Raw genomic sequence first — 20,454 nt, forward strand, 5'->3', positions numbered from 1 at the left:
GTTCATGGTACAGAAGATGGATCAAACTACCACCAGGGTCATAAAACTACCCCTGGAAATGCCCACAACTCCTACGAAAGCCTTGTCAAATGTGTGTTTCTTTAGGTTCATGGTACAGAAGAAGGATCAAACTACCACCAGGGTCATAAAACTACCCCTGGAAATGCCCACAACTCCTACGAAAGCCTTGTCAAATGTGTGTTTCTTTAGGTTCATGGTACAGAAGAAGGATCAAACTACCACCAGGGTCATAAAACTACCCCTGGAAATGCCCACAACTCCTACGAAAGAACTGTCAAATGCGTGTTTCTTTAGGTTCATGGTACAGAAGAAGGATCAACTACCACCAGAGTCGTAAAAGTACTCCTGGAAATGCCCACAACTCCTACGAAAGCCCAGTGATTTATGTGTGTGCTTGGGAGGAGAAACGTTAATGAAGATGGCCCTTTGTGACGCTGTGTCCTAGGCGCCGCTCAGCCCAAGCACACACAGGCCTTGGGGAAGCGGGATAATAGAGGAAAACGTAATCTATTTATAGGAGGGCAAATAAACGTGTGAATGGTGAGGGTGTATTCGTGGAAGTGAAGATGTTTTGAGACTTGCGACCTTCTCACTGTGTTCGACTTATGAATGAACGTTTTCTGTTTAAAGGGAAGAGCAAATAAACGTATCTAACGTCATTATGTTTGCGTGGAAGTGCCGATGTTTTGAGATTTTTGACCTTCCCACTTTGTTGTACTTTTGTTCTTTATTTGTTCCGTATTTGTTGTTCCTATTTGTTCGACTTATGATTCACGCGATGTATTTACAGGAGAGCAAATAAACGTGTGAATCGTGAGTGTATTCGTGGAAGTGTCGACGTTTTGGGATTTTTGACCTTCCACTGTGTTCGACTTCCGTATTTGTTGTTCCTATTTGTTAGACTTATGATTCACGCGATGTATTTACAGGAGAGCAAATAAACGCATGTACCGTGATTTTGTATTCGTGGAAGTGCCGATGTATTGAGATTTCGTCCTTCCCACTTTGAGTTACGAATGAACGTTGTCTGTTTATGGGGGAAAGAGCAAATAAACACATATATACCGTGATGATATATTCGTGGAAATGTCAATGTTTGGGGACCGTCGACTTATAATTGGGTCATCCTCCCTTGCCACACCCGGCCAAAGACACATCAGCAATAGGCATGAGGAAGACTAGCAGAGGTCAGAAGGTCACCCATACAGCACACGCGAGGGAGGAGACACACTTAACCTTTCTCAAGTGGCGTATAAGGATAATGTTTCCCTTGCCAAGCCCTGCAAAAGACACACTAGCAAGAAAAGGGTTATAAGCGAGAGACAAACAGAGGTCAAAAGGTCACCCATACAGAACACGTGAGGGAGGAGACACACTTAACCTTTCTCAAGTGGCGTATAATTGGGTCATGTTTCCCTTGCCAAGCCCTGCAAAAGCCACACAACAAGAAAAGGGTTAAGAGTAAGACAGGCAAGCAGAGGTCATAAGGTCACCCATACAGCACACGTGGATGAGGAAACACACTTAACCTTTCTCAAGTGGCATATAAGTGGGTCATGTTTTCCTTGCAAAGCCCAGCAAAATCCACACTAGCAAGAAATGGGTTATGAGTGAAAGACAAACAGAGGTCATAAGGTCATCCATACAGCACACGTGGATGAGGAAACACACTTAACCTTTCTCAAGTGGCGTATAACTGGGTCATGTTTTCCTTGCCAAGCCCAACGAAAGACACACCACAAGCACTATGTTAATTAAGCGTGAGAGAGACAAGAAGAGGTCAGAAGGTCACCCATACAGCACACGTGGATGAGGAGATACACTTAACCTTTCTCAAGTGGCGTATAATTAGGTTATGTTTCCTTGCCAACCCCAGCGAAAGACACACCAGCAAGCACTATGTTAATTAAGCGTGAGAGAGACAAGAAGAGGTCAGAAGGTCACCCATACAGGACACGTGAGGGAGGAGACACACTTAACCTTTCTCAAGTGGCGTATAATTGGGTCATGTTTTCCTTGCCAAGCCCAGCGAAAGACACACCAGCAAGCACTATGTTAATTAAGCGTGAGAGAGACAAGAAGAGGTCAGAAGGTCACCCATACAGAACACGTGAGGGAGGAGACACACTTAACCTTTCTCAAGTGGCGTATAATTGGGTCATGTTTTCCTTGCCAAGCCCAACGAGAGACACACCAGCAAGCACTATGTTAATTAAGCGTGAGAGAGACAAGAAGAGAAGAGTGTATCAAGACGCCTCTTCACCCGAAATTGACCTCTCTTTTGGCGACTCTTTGCTTTTGTCTGTTATGGGAGTGGTGAGTAGTGGGCTTTTTTTTCTGCACTCTTTTTGTTGCCCTTGAGCCGTCTCCTTCGTTGTAAAAAAAAATAAAAATGAAAATAAATAAATAAATAAATAAAAACAAGCAGAAGTGAAGAGGTCAACCCATGCAAACACACGAGAGGTTTAAAACACATCACAGGCCATAAAACAGTGATTCATCTTTCCCTCCTTGACCAGCAAAACGCACTCTAGTAAGCGATGGTTTAATTAGGAGTGAGGGAGGCAAGCAGAGGTCAAGAGGTCAGTCAGAAACCACATGTAAAGGACGTGACACACTTAACCTTCCTCAAAGTAGTGTATTAGTATCTCTATGACTCTGCCTTCCTACTTTTCAATCTCCTCAGCAACCACACTCATATCTCCGCAACCTAACCTAACCTAACCTAACTACCAGAATCACCTAACCTAACCTAACCTAACCTAACTACCAGAATCACCTAACCTAACCTAACCTAACCTAACTACCAGAATCACCTAACCTAACCTAACTACCAGAATCACCTAACCTAACCTAACTACCAGAATCACCTAACCTAACCTAACTACCAAAATCACCTAACCTAACCTAACTACCAGAATCACCTAACCTAACCTAACTATCAGAATCACCTAGCCTAACCTAACAACCAGAATCACCTAACCTAACCTAACTACCAGAATCACCTAGCCTAACCTAACAACCAGAATCACCTAACCTAACCTAACTACCAGAATCACCTAGCCTAACCTAACAACCAGAATCACCTAACCTAACTACCAGAATCACCTAACCTAACCTAACTACCAGAATCACCTAACCTAACTACCAGAATCACCTAACCTAACCTAACTACCAGAATCACCTAACCTAACAACCAGAATCACCTAACCTAACCTAACTACCAGAATAACCTAACCTAACTACCAGAATCACCTAACCTAACCTAACTACCAGAATCACCTAACCTATCCTAACTACCAGAATCACCTAACCTAACCTAACTACCAGAATCATCTAACTTAACCTAACTACCAGAATCACCTAACCTAACCTAACTACCACAATCACCTAACCTAACCTAACAACCAGAATCACCTAACCTAACCTAACTACCAGAATCACCTAACCTAACCTAACTACCAGAATCACCTAACCTATCCTAACTACCAGAATCACCTAACTTAACCTAACTACCAGAATCACCTAACCTATCCTAACTACCACAATCACCTAACCTATCCTAACTACCAGAATCACCTAACCTAACCTAACAACCAGAATCACCTAACCTAACCTAACTACCAGAATCACCTAACCTATCCTAACTACCTACCCGAATCACCTAACTTCCTTTTTTATTTTCCTTTTCTTGATATTGTGTTTCTCTTATACATTTTTTTCCGGTGTTCTTTTTCTGCTGTATAATCTCACTAACCCAACCTAACCTAACCTAACTACCAGAATCACCTAACCTATCCTAACTACCTACCTGAATCACCTAACTTCCTTTTTTATTTTCCTTTTCTTGATATTGTGTTTCTCTTATACATTTTTTCTGGTGTTCTTTTTCTGTATTATTTAACTAACCCAACCTAACCTAACCTAACTACCAGAATCACCTAACCTATCCTATCTACCTACCTGAATCAAATCTCTCCTTACCTGTTTTCTTTCTATATTGTCTAAGTAACCTAACCTAACCAAACTACCAGAATCACCTAACCTAACTACCTACCTGAATCAAATCTCTCCTTACCTTCTTTTCTATATTATCTAAGTAACCTAACCTAACCTAACCTAACTACCAGAATCACCTAACCTAACTACCTACCTGAATCAAATCTCTCCTTACCTTCTTTTCTATATTATCTAAGTAACCTAACTTAACCTAACCTAACTACCTACCTGAATCAAATCTCTCCTTACCTTCTTTTCTATATTATCTAAGTAACCTAACTTAACCTAACCTAACTACCTACCTGAATCAAATCTCTCCTTACCTTCTTCTTTCTTTATTATCTAAGTAACCTAACCTAACCTAACCTAACCTAACAACCAGAATCACCTAACCTAACTACCTACCTCAATCAAATATCTCCTTACCTTCTTCTTTCTATATTATCTAAGTAACCTAACCTAACCTAACTACCAGAATCACCTACCCTAACCTGTTGGGGGAGTGTCATAATTCCCTCGTCAAGCCTAGCAAAAGATACGTTAGCAAAAGGCGTGAGAGAAACAGAGGTCAAGAGGTCACCCATAAAGCGGCGTGTTATTGGTCCATGTTTTCCTTGCCAAGCCCAGCAAGACACACTAGTAAGAAAAGTGTGAATAAGTGAAAAAGAAGAAAAGAGGAACGAAAGGAGGAGGACCTAAGAAGTGATACAAAGCGGCACAGGTCAAAAGAAGAAGAAGAAGAAGTAAGCACTGCGTTAATTAAGCGTGAGACAAGATAGGCAGAGGTCAATAGGTCACTCACACAGCACACGTGGATAAGGAGACACACTTAACCTTCCTCAAAGCGGCATATAATTATTGATTCAGCAAAAGACACACTAGCAAGCACTGTGTTAATTAAGCGTGAGACAAGATAAGCAGAGGTCAACAGGTCACTCACACAGCACACGTGGATGAGGAGACACTTAACCTTCCTCAAAGCGGCATATTATTGGTTCAGCAAAAGACACACTAGCAAGCACTGCGTTAATTAAGCGTGAGACAAGATAGGCAGAGGTCAACAGGTCACTCACACAGCACACGTGGATGAGGAGACACACTTAACCTTCCTCAAAGCGGCATATTATTGGTTTAGCAAAAGACACACTAGCAAGCACTGCGTTAATTAAGCGTGAGACAAGATAGGCAGAGGTCAATAGGTCACTCACACAGCACACGTGGATGAGGAGACACACTTAATCTTTCTCAAGTGTCGTATAATTGAGTCATCTTTCCTTCCCTGACCTTGCAAAAGACACACAACAACCTTAGAACACCCATACATCGACCCTACACCAAAACCACCTAATACACTGCAAGACAAATGATTAATACACTGTCCACTCTCAGCAGCTCAAGCAAAAATAACAAAACAAACAAAAAAGTCCGCTAGGCGTTCCTCTACCAAAAGAAAAAATGAACGAGATATCAGAAGAGTCAACAATTTCTGCATTTTTCTTTCACGTTCTGCCACATTTTCATTATTTCAACATTTTTTTTTTAGACACGGAAGGCAGCTCATCGAAAAATAACAAAAAACAATAACAAAAGTCCGCTAGGCGTTCCTCTACCAAAAGAAAAAATGAACGAGATATCAGAAGTTATAAATTTCACGTTCTGTCACATTTTCATTATTTCAACACTTTTTTTTAGGCACGGAAAGCAGCTAAAGAAAAATAACAAAACAAACAAAATAAGTCCGCTAGGCGTTCCTGAGTTCCTCTAGTAAAATAAAATATGAACGAGATATCGGAAGAGTTATATACTTCGGAACGGCTGCCTTTTTTTCACGTTCTGTCACATTTTCATTATTTCAACACTTTTTTTAAGGCACGGAAGGCAGCTCATCGAAAAATAACAAAAAACAACAGAAAAAAGTCCGCTAGACGTTCCTCTACCAAGAGAAAATATGAACGAGATATCGGAAGAGTTATATACTCTGGAAGGGCTGCATTTTTCTTCCACATTCTGTCACATTTTCATTACTTCAACACTTTTTTTAATTCACGGAAAGCAGCTCAAGGAAGAAAAAAAACTACATTATATATATAAACACGGAGGGACCCACACACTACTACTGTACTACTACTACTACTACTACTACTACCACTACAAGAACAAGAACAAGAAGAAAAAGAACAAAAAATAATAGCAAAAAGGAAAAAGAAGCAAAAAAATATCAGCAACAACAAATACACTAAGACACTAATTAACAGCATAAATAAAATAACAACAACAAAAAAAGTCAGCTCAACGAAAAATAACAAAACCAACAAAATAAGTCCGCTAGGCGTTCCTGAGTTCCTCTACCAAAAGAAAACATGAACGAGATATCAGAAGAGTCATCAATTTCCGAACGGCTGCATTTTTCTTTCACGTTCACACATTCAGTCACCTTCACAAACATACCCGCCCGGCGCCGCGTGATCCCCGGGTTCCTCAGACTCGCATAATATGTTTTCCTTCCGCCGCCTCGCCCTACTGACCCTGGCGCGCCCTCACTGACCTCTGGCGGGACGATATGGCACAGCTGCACATTCCTCGCTGATTAACAAGGCGGGGCGGGGTGGGGCGGGGCGGGGCGGATGGTGGTGGTGGGGGAGTGTCGGGCAATGACGGGGCAAGGGGGCAGGGGATGGGAGGGTGGTGGTGGGGCAAGGATGGTGGTGGTGGTGGTGGTGGTGTGATGGGGGGGTTGGGGTGGTGGTGTTGGGCTTCCCCTTAGCTTACTCAGAAGAGGGCATTGTATGTATGTGTGTGTATGTATGTATGTATGTGTGTATGTATGTATGTATGTATGTTTGAATGAATGGTGCAGTACATGTTTGAGGGTGTTAAATTAAAATGAAACACTAAAACAAACAAACAAACAAAAACACATAGAGGAACAGCAAAAAAAAAAAGAAGGGAAAGAAGAACAAGAAGAACAAGGACAACAAGAACAGAAAAAAACAATAACAAAAAGAACAAAAACAAGAGAAAAAGAAAAAAAAATCATCAGCAACAACAACAAATTCACTAAGACACTAATTAACAGCAAAAAAAGAAAGAACAAGAAGAACAAGAACAAGGACTAGGGAAGGAAGGACAAGAATAAGAAAAACAAAACAAAAACAAAGAGAACAAGAACAAGAGAAAAAGAAAAAAAATATCATCAGCAACAACAAATACACTAAGACACACTAATTAACAGCAAAAAAAGAGAACAAGAAGAACAAGAACAAGGAAAACAAGAACAAGAATAATAAAAAAAACAATAACAAAAAGAACAAGAACAAGAGAAAAAGAAAAAAAATATCATCAACAACAAATACACTAAGACACACTAATTAACAGCAAAAAAAGAGAAGAAGAAGAACAAGAACAAGGACAAGGAAAACAAAAACAAGAATAATAAAAAAACAATAACAAAAAGAACAAGAACAGGAAAAAGAAAAAAAATCAACAACAACAAATACACTAAGGCACACTAATTAACAGCAAAAATAACAACAACAACAAAAGCAAACAAACAAACATAAACCATCATAACACCACCAACAACAAAAACAATAGGCCGCTCTTTCTTTTCTTCTTTCTTTACTCTTCTCCTCTTTTTCTAACCCTACGACCACCCTCATACGACTCTAACAAAAAAATAAAATAATATCTGACGGTACAAAACTCTACGGATCTTTCCTTCCCGACATCATTTCCCCCTCGTCAGGCTCTCCCGGCGCTACGCAAGCCCCGTGATGCAGCGCTCAGTAAGGGGCGGAGGCTGAGGCGAGGCTGAGGAGCGCGCGGAGGCTGTATTGGGTTCGTCTCAGTCCACACGAGAGAGCACGCCGCTACCTTGATGATTTTGTTGGGACTCGCTTCAAGGGTCCGTAGAGGGAGTTTGAGGGAGTGGTTGTTAGGTAGAAAGGAAGGAAGGAAGGTGATTCAGGTAGTTAATTAGGTTAGGTTAGGTAATTCAAGTGGGTAGTTAGGTTAGGTTTGATTACTTAGACTTCATTATATTGTTGGTACTCGCTTCAAGGGTCCGTGGAGGGAGTTTGGGGGAGTGGTTGTTAGGTAGAAAGGAGGGAAGGAAGGAAGGTAGATGATTCAGGTAGTTAGTTAGGTTAAGTTAGGTGATTCTGGTAGTTAGGTTAGGTTAGGTTACTTAGACTTCATTATATTGTTGTTACTCGCTTTCGGTCCGTTAGGGGGAGTTTGAAAGGAGGAAGGAAGGAAGGTAGATGATTCAGGTTAAGTTAGGTGATTCTGGTAGTTAGGTTAGGTTAGATTACTTAGACTTCATTATATTGTTGGTACTCGCTTCAAGGGGTCCGGGATGGGAGTTTGATGGAGGTAAAGCTAAGTAGAAAGGAAGGAAGGAAGGAAAGTAAGAAGGTAGGTGATTCAGGTAGTTAATGAGGTTAGGTTAGGTAATTCAAGTGGGTAGTTAGGTTAGGTTAGGTTAGGTTAGTTTACGTAGATACAAGTTTGGTTGCTGAGGAGATTGAAAGGTCGGGAGATAGGTGATTCAGGAAGACAGTTAGGTTAGGGTAGGTGATTCTGGTAGTTAGGTTAGGTTAGGTTAGGTTAGGTTACGGAAATATGAGTGTGCTTGCTAAGGAGATTGAAAGGAAGGAAAGTAGAGAAATAGAGGTAGGTAGGTAGATAATTCAAGTAGGTAAAAAGGTAATCTCTCTCTCTCTCTCTCTCTCTCTCTCTCTCTCTCTCTCTCTCTCTCTCTCTCTCTCTCTCTCTCTCTCTCTCTCTCTCTCTCTCTCTCGCCCTTCTCTTTCAATCCCGCAATCCCTCAAGATCACGCCAAACACATCAGGCTTCTGGCGTCTCGAGATCAACGGTAAAGTCCCCCCTTCAGCGATCCCTCTGTCAAGTTGCACAAGTCCACGGTGGGATAGGAAGGGAAGGGTTGAGGTAGGTTTTTGTGTTGGTAACAGTGGTGGTGGTGGTGTTATGATTCTTCTTGTTCTTCTTCATCATCTTGTTGGCTTTTGCATTAGGGAGTTGGACAAGATGAAGCAAAACTTGTACTAAAAGAGATGAAAGAGTGAAGATACTGATAAACTTTTGCATTATGGAGTTGGACAAGATGAAGGAAAGAAACACCCGAAAGAATGAAGGTCGGTGAAAGAGTGAGGATAAACTTTTGCATTAGGAAGTTGGACAAGATGAAGGAAAGAAACACCCGAAAGAATGAAGGTCGGTGAAAGAGTGAGGATAAACTTTTGCATTAGGAAGTCGGACAAGATGAAGGAAAGAAACACCCGAAAGAATGAAGGTCGGTGAAAGAGTGAGGATAAACTTTTGCATTAGGAAGTTGGACAAGATGAAGGAAAGAAACACCAGAAAGAATGAAGGTCGGTGAAAGAGTGAGGATAAACTTTTGCATTAGGAAGTTGGACAAGACGAAGGACAGAAACGGAGCAACAAGAATGAAGGTCGGTGAAAGAGTGAGGATAAACTTTTGCATTAGGAAGTTGGACAAGATGAAGGAAAGAAACACCCGAAAGAATGAAGGTCGGTGAAAGAGTGAGGATAAACTTTTGCATTAGGAAGTTGGACAAGACGAAGGACAGAAACGAAGCAACAAGAATGAGGTCAGTGACAGAGTGGAGAAGCTTATAAACTGCATACCACCGCCCTACCCAGCACAACACACCCCTCGGGCCCTGCTGCATCGTTGCCGTGACGTGCCGCACTTATTCTGGGCCTCGCCTGTAACTTGATAACAACAACACGATGCTTTGGCTTTCTCATGAGGTCTTCTGGGGTGCTTCTCGTATGCTTGGGCGAGGCGGGCAAGGACACAGATACGAGCTAGTGAGGGTAATGGAGGGTTAGTCAGGATCTTCACTCTTTCGGCGTTTTTCTTGGTATTGATTCTGTTTCTTCAGTTTCTTCTTTTCCACTTGTCCAAATTACTAATGCAAGAGTTTATCTGTATCTTCACCCTTTCATGTTTTTTTTCTTGGCCTTTATTCTTTCTGCCTTATTTCTTAATTTCTTTCGTCTTGTCCAACTTTCTAATGCAAAAGTTTATCTGTATTTTCACTCTTTCAGCCCATTTAGTGATCTTGATTTTTTTTTCTGTTCTGTTGATTCCTTTCGTCTTGTCCAACTTTCTAACGCAAAAGTTTATCTGTATTTTCACTCTTTCAGCCCATTTAGTGATCTTGATTTTTTTTTCTGTTCTGTTGATTCCTTTCGTCTTGTCCAACTTTCTAATGCAAACGTTTATCTGTATTTTCACTCTTTCAGTCCATTTAGTGATCTTGATTTTTTTTTCTGTTCTGTTGATTCCTTTCGTCTTGTCCAACTTTCTAATGCAAAAGTTTATCTGTATTTTCACTCTTTCAGCCCATTTAGTGATCTTGATTTTTTTTCTTTCTATTCTGTTGATTCCTTTCGTCTTGTCCAACTTTCTAATGCAAAAGTTTATCTGTATTTTCACTCTTTCAGCCCATTTAGTGGTCTTGATTTTTTTTCTTTCTATTCTGTTGGTTCCTTTCGTCTTGTCCAACTTTCTAATGCAAAAGTTTATCTGTATTTTCACTCTTTCAGCCCATTTAGTGATCTTGATTTTTTTTTCTTCTGCTCTGTTGATTCCTTTCGTCTTGTCCAACTTTCTAATGCAAAAGTTTATCTGTATTTTCACTCTTTCAGCCCATTTAGTGATCTTGATTTTTTTTTCTTCTGCTCTGTTGATTCCTTTCGTCTTGTCCAACTCACTAATGCAAACGTTTATCTGTATTTTCACTCTTTCAGCCCATTTAGTGATCTTGATTTTTTTTTCTTCTGCTCTGTTGATTCCTTTCGTCTTGTCCGACTTACTAATGCATAAGTTTATCTGAATCATCACTTTCATCCCCCTCGGTGGCTTTCATTCTTTCTCCACTGTTTAATCTGCATCTTCACTTTAATTCCTTTCGCTGACAAACTCAGGAGCAGGCTTGACTTCTTTCTCTGAACTTGTCCAACTTCCTAATGCATGAGTTAATATGTCTCTTCGCTTCTTAATCTCTTTCATTGGTAAACTGTGGAGCAGCCCCAAGATCGATAGAAACAACAACAACAACAAAAAAGAATGATGACATCAGCAACAACAGCAACCACAACAACAACAACAACAACGACAACAACAACAACAACCATCGCTAAAAACAAGAATATGAGATCGGCGTCAAGATTCGTCCCGAGGCAAGGCAGAATGTGTGTGTGTGTGTGTGTGTGTGTGTGTGTGTGTGTGTGTGTGTGTGTGTGTGTGTGTGTGTGTGTGTGTGTGTGTGTGTGTGTGTGTTATGCGGTGACATGCTGGTGATGGCCGTCAAGTCGTCAACCAGTTTGAGTTGGTATCAGTGGGTGCCAAGCGAAGGCAGGACATTCCATCATGCCCTGAAGATGCCCCCCCTCCCCTTCCCATTCCCTCCCTTTCTCCCTTCCCTTCCCTCCCCTCCCTGTCTCGTCCTTGCTCGCCTTGCCCTACCCTTGTGTTAGCAGGGAAAGTACTGTATTCTTCTTCTTCTTCTTTTTTTTTCTTTTTCTTCTACTTCTTCTTTTTCTTCATATTTGTCCACTTGTTGTTGTTGTTGTTGTTGTTGTTGTTGTTACTGAGATCCATTTAAAGGGCATCAAGGGAAAATAAAATGAACAAGAGACAGTGAGAGAAGAGATAGGACAAGGAAAAAGGAGGGGAAACAAAAACAAAAAGGAATACCGAATGAAAAGTAAAGTAGAAGTAAATGAAAAGTGAACTAAAGTAGAAGTTAAGGGTAGTCAAGTAGTAATAATGTCCAGCTAAAAGAGAGAAGACTAAGAGTGTTCATTGAAGGTCACTTAAAAGATTCCACCAACGTGACTTAATTTCTGTGGTATAGTAATGACGTACCTTCATGTTGTTGTGTATCGGGGCCCCCAGTTACTGCCCAGCTGCCTCCCTCCCCGCGGCCTTGTCCCATGGATCAACAAGCAAGAGATCGTGACTAACCAATCGACTCTTGTTTACTTTGATCTTATTGTTATTGCTACTACTACTACTACGACTACGACTACTACTACTACTAATACCTTTTTTTACAGTAAAGGAAGCAGCTCAAGGGCAAAAAAACAAAAACAATAATGAGAAAAAAAGCCCGCTACATACTGCCCCTATATATAAAAAGAGTTCAGAAGTGGCCAAAAGAGAGGTCAGTTTCGGGAGAAGACAACAACTACTACTACTACTACTACTACTACTATAACTACTACGAGCAATACAAGCTGACTGACCAACTTATATTTACTTAGATTTCACTGTTTTTATTGCTGTTACTGCTTCTTCTACTACTACTACTACTACTACTACTACTACTACTACTACTACTGCTACTACTACTACTACCACCACCGCCACTACTGCCATCAACAAGTCAAGGTCGCTAGTTGTTTGCTTTTTTATGTTATGGAGAGAAAAAAAACCTCCTCCTCACTATATATAAAGGGAGAGAGAGAGAGAGAGAGAGAGAGAGAGAGAGAGAGAGAGAGAGAGAGAGAGAGAGAGAGAGAGAGAGAGAGAGAGAGAGAGAGAGAGTCCCATGTCTCCCCCTTTAACAGAGCTTGTCGCCTTTCCAATAAGACGGGTATTTCAGAACCGACCGAGTGACGCACGAACATGATGGGAGATATTTTACGAATGATAAGGAGGAGGAGGAGGAGGAGGAGGAGGAGGAGGAGGAGGAGGAGGAGGAGGAGAAAAGAAGAACAAGAACAAGAAGAGGAACAAGAACTGGAACAAAAAATTAAGAGAAAACGAAGAAGGAAAAGAGGAGGAAAAAGAGCAAGAAAAAGAAGAAGAATTAAGAAAAAATGGAAGAAAAAAAGAAGAGAAGAAGAGGGAGGAGGAGGAGGAGGAGGAGGAGAAAAGAAGAACAAGAACAAGAAGAGAAACAAGAACTGCAACAAGAAAATGAAGAGAAAACGAAGAATGAAAAGAAAAAGAGGAAAAAGAACAAGAAAAAGAAGAATTAAGAAAAATGGAAGAAGAAAAAGAAGAGAAGAAAAGGGAGGAGGAGGAGGAGGAGGAGGAGAAAAAGAAGAACAAGAACAAGAAGAGAAACAAGAACTGCAACAAGAAAATGAAGAGAAAATGAAGAAGGAAAAGAGGAGGAAAAAGAACAAGAAAAAGAAGAAGAATTAAGAAAAAATGGAAGAAGAAAAAGAAGAGAAGAAGAGGGAGGAGGAGAAGGAGGAGGAGGAGAAAAGAAGATGGAAAAGGATTAAAAGAACAAGAAAAGAAGAAGAATTGGGAGGAGGAGGAGGAGGAGAAAAGAAGAACAAGAACAAGAAGAGGAACAAAAACTGGAACAAAAAATTAAGAGAAAACGAAGAAGGAAAAGGATTAAAAAGAACAAGAAAAAGAAGAAGAATTAAGAAAAAATGGAAGAAAAAAAAGAAGAGAAGAAAAGGGAGGAGGAGGAGGAGGAGGAGGAGGAGGAGGAGGAGGAGGAGGAGGAGGAGGAGGAGACCCTGAATTAAGTCTTGACAAAACTATAGATATCAACTTTTATTTTCTTTATATTTGTTTTCTTCTATCTTTGTTAAGTTGTTTTTTCATTTTTTTATCTTTTATATTTATTTGTTTTCTTTCTCTATGTTTATTTCTTTCCTTCTCTGTAGGTCATCTCCTTCTTCTCAAACTCTTATCCCCTTTCCTTCACTTCCTCCTTCATCACATTTCTCTCTTCCTCTTGCTTTCTTTCATTTCCTTCATTTATTCCATTTTCTTCTATTTCCTTCTTTCCTACTTCTTTTCTTTTTATCTTTTTTTATTACAGAAGCAAGTTTTTTTTTATAATTTTTCTCTTTATTTTTCTTTTTTTTTTAATCTTTTGTAACTTCTTTTCCTTCCTTATTTCCTTTTTTATTTCTTTTCTTTCCATGGTTTTTTTAAGGACAAGTTAATATTTTGCATTTTTTTCATCTTTTCTCTTTATTTTTCTTTATCTTTTTTATTTCTTTTCTTTCCATCTTTATTTTTTTATCTTCTTTATCTCCTTCTTTATTTCTTTTCTTTCCATCTTTATTTTTCTTTATCTTCTTTATTTCTTTTCTTTCCATCTTTATTTTTCTTTATCTTCTTTATTTCTTTTCTTTCCATCTTTATTTTTCTTTATCTTCTTTATTTCTTTTCTTTCCATCTTTTTTAAGGAGGACAAGTTAATATTTCGCCTTTTTTCATATTTTCTCATTATTTTTCTTTTTTACATATTTCCTTCTTTATTTCTTTTCCTTTCATTTTTTAAGGAGGACAAGTTAACATTTCGCCTTTTTTTCATATTTTGTCTTTGTTTTTCTTTTTTTTCACGCATTTCCTTTTTTATTTCTTCTCCTTTCATCGTTTTTTTTAAGGACAAGTTAATATTTCGCCTTTTTTTCATCTTTTCTCATTATTTTTTTCTTTTTTATACTTATTTCCTTCTTTATTTATTTTCCTTTCATCTTTTTTTCAACAATGGCAAGTTCATATTTCACTTTTTTTTCATCTTTTCTCTTATTTTCCGGCAAGAGTTCCCTTAATTAATATTCCTTCAAAGGTTTATACATGAATTAATAAAAATCACTAACCAGACAGACCAATATTCATCTTCATCTTTTAATTTTTCAGACAACAGTAACCTTAATTTTTCAGACAACAGTAACCCTAATTTTTCAGACAACAGTAACCTTAATTTTTCAGACAACAGTAACCCTAATTTTTCAGACAACAGTAACCCTAATTTTTCAGACAACAGTCCCCCTAATTTTTCAGACAACAGTAACCTTAATTTTTCAGACAACAGTCCCCCTAATTATTCAGACAACAGTCCCCCTAATTTTTCAGACAACAGTCCCCCTAATTTTTCAGACAACAGTCCCCCTAATTTTTCAGACAACAGTCCCCCTAATTTTTCAGACAACAGTCCCCCTAATTTTTCAGACAACAGTCCCCCTAATTTTTCAGACAACAGTCCCCCTAATTTTTCAGACAACAGTAACCTTAATTTTTCAGACAACAGTAACCTTAATTTTTCAGACAACAGTCCCCTTAATTTTTCAGACAACAGTCCCCTTAATTTTTCAGACAACAGTCCCCTTAATTTTTCAGACAACAGTAACCTTAATTTTTCAGACAACAGTAACCTTAATTTTTCAGACAACAGTAACCTTAATTTTTCAGACAACAGTCCCCTTAATTTTTCAGACAACAGTAACCCTAATTTTTCAGACAACAGTCCCCTTAATTTTTCAGACAACAGTAACCTTAATTTTTCAGACAACAGTAACCTTAATTTTTCAGACAACAGTCCCCCTAATTTTTCAGACAACAGTAACCTTAATTTTTCAGACAACAGTAACCTTAATCAAATTTTCTTCAAAGGGTTGATTAGACAAGCTCACTTTCATTTCTTCATAAATATTCTAATCTTGTGTGGTGAAAACGAGATTGCTAAAACGGTGCCAAGTCTCCTTTTTCCACCTGACACCGTTCCTCCACTTCCCTTCAACCATTACTGAGACTATGGGTCGTATTACAAAACATTTCGCCGCCCAAGAACACATATTTGACAAGACTTTCGTAGAAGTTGTGGGCATTTCCAGGAGTAGTTTTATGACCTTGGTGGTAGTGTGCATGAACCTTGAAGAACATATTTGACAAGGCTTTCGTAGGAGCTGTGGGCATTTCCAGTAGTAGTTTTATGACCCTGGTGGTAGTGTGACCCTTCTTCTGTACCATGAACCTAGAAGAACATATTTGACAAGGCTTTCGTAGGAGCTGTGGGCATTTCCAGTAGTAGTTTTATGACCCTGGTGGTAGTGTGACCCTTCTTCTGTACCGTGAACCTCAAGAAACACTCATTAGAACCCGACTGACCCCCTCTTTGACCTTTAGAACGGTTCCAAGTCTTCATTTTCCACCTGACAGTGTTCCTGCACTTCCCTTCACCGCTACTGTTTACCCGATGTCCGTCACTCAGGGCTCGGTAATGAAGTCCCGGAAGCGTTGTGTTGGTTTTTACGGTGATTGCGTGCATACGGCTATAGATAAACACCTCCCCGCAGAATATACTCAACACTTCGTATCCTGTAAAGTAAAACAAAAATAAGGAACTCTAGGGATGATTACACCAATTCCACGTTGTTACCATGCAGGGCTCACAAAATCTAGCCCGTCTTTTTTACTATATTTTATGCATCAGAATCTAGCTCGTCTTTTTTTTTACACAATTACGCCATTTCCACGTTGTTACCATGCAGGGCTAACAAAATCTAGCTCGTCTTTTTTTTATGCATCAAAATCTAGCTCGTCTTTTTTTTATGCATCAAAATCTAGCCCGTCTTTTTTACTATATTTTATGCATCAGAATCTAGCTCGTCTTTTTTTTACACAATTACGCCATTTCCACGTTGTTACCATGCAGGGATAACAAAATCTAGCTCGTCTTTTTGTTTATGCATCAAAATCTAGCCCGTCTTTCTTACTATATTTTATGCATCAGAATCTAGCTCGTCTTTTTTTTTTACACAATTACGCCATTTCCACGTTGTTACCATGCAGGGATAACAAAATCTAGCTCGTCTTTTTGTTTATGCATCAAAATCTAGCTCGTCTTTTTTTTTATGCATCAGAATCTAGCTAGTCATTTTTTTTTTTTCCCATCAAAATCTACCTCGTCTTTTTTTTTTATACCATTACACAATTTCCACGTTGTTACCATGCAGGGCTAACAAAATCAACCTCGTCCTTTTTTTATGCATCACAATCTAGCTCGTCTTTTTTTATGCATTTACCTACACGCAAATTTTAGCTCAGTCTCCCATAATACACCGTAACTCTCACGCAACATAAAACACAAACCCAGAGCTATACAACGCACTTCCTGGCGGTGGTTACGTTAATGTTACGATGATTTTATGCACATGGCTACTCGGGTTTAGTGGGCGAGGTGTGTGTGTGTGTGTGTGTGTGTGTGTAATCAGTGGCCCAGGTGAGTGCCGTATAATGCAGGTGTTGGAAGGTGTGCTCAAAGTGGACGTACCTGTGGAGGGTGTGAATTAAGGTGAGGTGGATAAGGAGGACGTAGTGAAAGTGTTTGATGAGAGGAGAAAAGAAGGAAGGGAGAAAGACAGCAGAGAGAGAGAGAGAGAGAGAGAGAGAGAGAGAGAGAGAGAGAGAGAGAGAGAGAGAGAGAGAGAGAGAGAGAGAGAGAGAGAGAGAGAAGAGGGGAAAAGAAAGCAAGGAAAAGAGGAATATAGAGAAGAGAGCCTGGGAGGATGTAAAAAAAGAGGGCAGGGAGAGGGAGAGAAAAGGTTTGAGGAGAAAAAGAAAGCAGGGAAAGGGAGAAAGAAGCAGGGAAAAGAGGAAAATAAAGAGAGGCTGGGAGGACAAAAAGAGAGCAGGGAGAGGGAGAGAGGGAAGCAGGGAGAAGAGGGTTTGAGGAGGAAAAGAAAGCAGGATAAGGGAGAAAGGAGGGAGAAGAGGAAAATAAAGAGAGGCTGGGAGTATAAAAAAAGAGAGCAGGGAGAGGGAGAGAGGGAAGCAGGGAGAAGAGGGGAATATAGAAGAGGGTTTGAGGAGGAAAAGAAAGCAGGATAAGGGAGAAAGAAGGAGGGAGAAGAGGAAAATAAAGAGAGCCTGGGAGGGCAAAAAAAGAGAGCAGGGAGAGGGTGAGAGGGAAGCAGGGAGAAGAGGGGAATGTAGAAGAGGGTTTGAGGAGGAAAAGAAAGCAGGATAAGGGAGAAAGAAGGAGGGAGAAGAGGAAAATAAAGAGAGGCTGGGAGTATAAAAAAAGAGAGCAGGGAGAGGGAGAGAGAAGCAGGGAGAAGAGGGGAATTTAGAAGAAGGTTTGAGGAGGAAAAGAAAGCAGGGAAAGGGAGAAAGGAGGGAGAAGAGGAAAATAAAGAGGCTGGGAGGACAAAAAAAGAGGGCAGGGAGAGGGAGAGAAAAGCAGGGAGAAGAGGGGAATGTAGAAGAAGGTTTGAGGAGGGAAAAAAAGCAGGGAAAGAGAGAAAGAAAGAGAGAGGATGAAAGGAAAATAGGAAAAGAAAGGAAGAAAGCAGAGAAGAGGAGAGAAGAGAGAAGCAGAGAATAGTGTTTGATGAGAGAGAGAGAGAGAGAGAGAGAGAGAGAGAGAGAGAGAGAGAGAGAGAGAGAGAGAGAGAGAGAGAGAGAGAGAGAGAGAGAGAGAGAGAGAGAGAGAGAGAGATGGAGAGAAGCAGGTGAGAGAAGTAGGTATAATTAGATGCTTGGAGGTAAAACTGGAGGAAGGGTGGAGAGATGGAGATAAAAGTGGAGGAAGGTGGAGAGAAGGAGGAGCAAGTGATTGATAAGTGTGTGTGTGTGTGTGTGTGTGTGTGTGTGTGTGTGTGTGTGTGTGTGTGTGTAACGAAATAAGTAAACACAGAAAACATTAGTCAGGAAGATTGATGTGTGTCTATGAGCGTAAGAGACTCAAGTAGGTTGTCATAAACTATTACAATTCTGGATATAAAAACAAAGACAAGTTGATTCTTCCCCTAAAACAACATATAAGGTAAAGAAAGAATCCCAGTACATTAGTAAGGAAAAAAATATATGTGAATGTAAGTGAAAGAGATTACCACAGATGATTTAAACTTTTCTGAATATAAGGACAGAGAACAAGTCGATTATTTCCCCAAAACAACATATAAGCTAAAGAAAGAATCCCAGTACATTAGTAAGGAAAAATATATATGTGAATGTAAGTGAAAGAGATTAAAACAGACGATTTAAACTTTTCTGAATATTAAGACAAAGAACAAGTCAATTATTTCCTCTTAAAACAACATAAATCTAAAGAAAGGATCCCAGTACATTAGTAAGAAAAAATATATATGTGAATGTAAGTGAAAGAGATTAACACAAACAAAAGCGATTTAAATTTTGACTTTTCTGAATATAAAGACAAAGAACAGTCGATAGTTTCCCTAAAACAACATAGAAGCTAAAGAAAGGATCCCAGTACATTAGTAAGAAAAAATATATGTGAATGTAAGTGGGAGATTAACACAAACACAAGCGATTTAAATTTTTACTTTTCTGAATATAAAAACAAAGAACAGTCAATAGTTTCCCTTAAAACAACATAGAAGCTAAAGAAAGGATCCCAGTACATTAGTAAGGAAAAATATATGTGTGAATGTAAGTGGGAGATTAACACACGATATCAGTTTCTACATTTCTGGATAGAGAGACAAAGAAGTCGTTATTCCCCCTAACACAACACAAAGGAAAGCAAGGGAACACAGTGCTTCAGTAAGGAGAACAAATGTGTGTCTGACTGCAAGAGATGACAGCAACCTAACATCATCTATTTTTATTCTATTTATTATACTTTCCCTCGAGCTGCCTCCTATGATGTTAAAAAAAATAGAAGTCCAAACATCATACAAAGCGAAGCAAAGTGACACAGAACATTAGCAAGGAGGAGAAATGTGTGTCTGTCAGCAGTATAAACAGGAGCAAGGTTGACGGATGAAGGAAAGATGCGAAAGCCGAACATTAGCATGGAAAAGAGACGTGTATAAGAGTAAGACTGAAGCAGATTGTCTTAAACTTTTACTGTTCTGGATATAGATAGAAAGAGCAGACATCATTCCCCCTAAAACAACACATAAACTTCAGATGTGAACCCCGTACATTGGCAAGGGAGAGAGATGAGTGTATGTAAGTATGAGAGACTGAAGCAGACTGTCTTAAACTTTTACTGTTCTGGATATAAAGAGAGACAAGCCATCACTCCCCCTAAAACAACACATAAACTTCAGATGTGAACACCGTACATTGGCAAGGGAGAGAGATGAGTGTATGTAAGTATGAGAGACTGAAGCAGACTGTCTTAAATTTTTACTGTTCTGGATATAAAGAGAGACAAGCCATCATTCCCCCTAAAACAACACATAAACTTCAGATGCAAACCCCGTACATTGGCAAGGGAGAGAGATGAGTTTATGTAAGTATGAGAGACTGAAGCAGATTTTCTTAAACTTTTACAATTCTGGATATAGATAGAAAGAGCAGCCATCATTCCCCCTAAAACAACACATAAACTTCAGATGTAAACACCGTACATTGGCAAGGGAGAGAGATGAGTTTATGTAAGTATGAGAGACTGAAGCAGACTGTCTTAAACTTTTACTGTTCTGGATATAGATAGAAAGAGCAGCCATCATTCCCCCTAAAACAACACATAAACTTCAGATGTAAACACCGTACATTAGCAAGGGAGAGAGATGTGTGTCTGACAGTGTAATAAACTAGAGCAAGGTTAACTGTTAATTCCCAGGACCCCCGCAGCGCCGCCACCCTGCCACCCCTCGAGCGCACAGGTGACATAATTACCACAGGTGTGACGTGCAGGTGAC

The 20,454-nt window shown here is 39.7% G+C and overlaps 1 protein-coding gene and 1 long non-coding RNA gene across 6 annotated transcripts in view; both read right to left on the reverse strand.

Annotated features, from left to right (window-relative positions):
- LOC127002753 (uncharacterized) overlaps window positions 1-20,454 on the reverse strand; it is a 191,294-nt gene that overhangs the window by 144,123 nt on the left and 26,717 nt on the right. The gene's annotated exons all lie outside the window — the stretch shown is intronic.
- LOC127002763 (uncharacterized) lies at window positions 14,185-15,413 on the reverse strand. Of its 2 annotated transcripts, none has more exons than XR_007756515.1 (3): window positions 15,355-15,413; window positions 15,187-15,258; window positions 14,185-15,090 (listed from the first exon to the last, which is right to left on the reverse strand). It is a non-coding gene; the product is annotated as an uncharacterized LOC127002763 (long non-coding RNA). The 2 variants fall into 2 exon arrangements; XR_007756514.1 differs by having other exon boundaries at window positions 14,185-15,138; window positions 15,211-15,258; window positions 15,355-15,396.

The sequence above is a fragment of the Eriocheir sinensis genome, chromosome 24 (assembly GCF_024679095.1).
Source record: "Eriocheir sinensis breed Jianghai 21 chromosome 24, ASM2467909v1, whole genome shotgun sequence".
NCBI lineage: Eukaryota > Metazoa > Arthropoda > Malacostraca > Decapoda > Varunidae > Eriocheir > Eriocheir sinensis.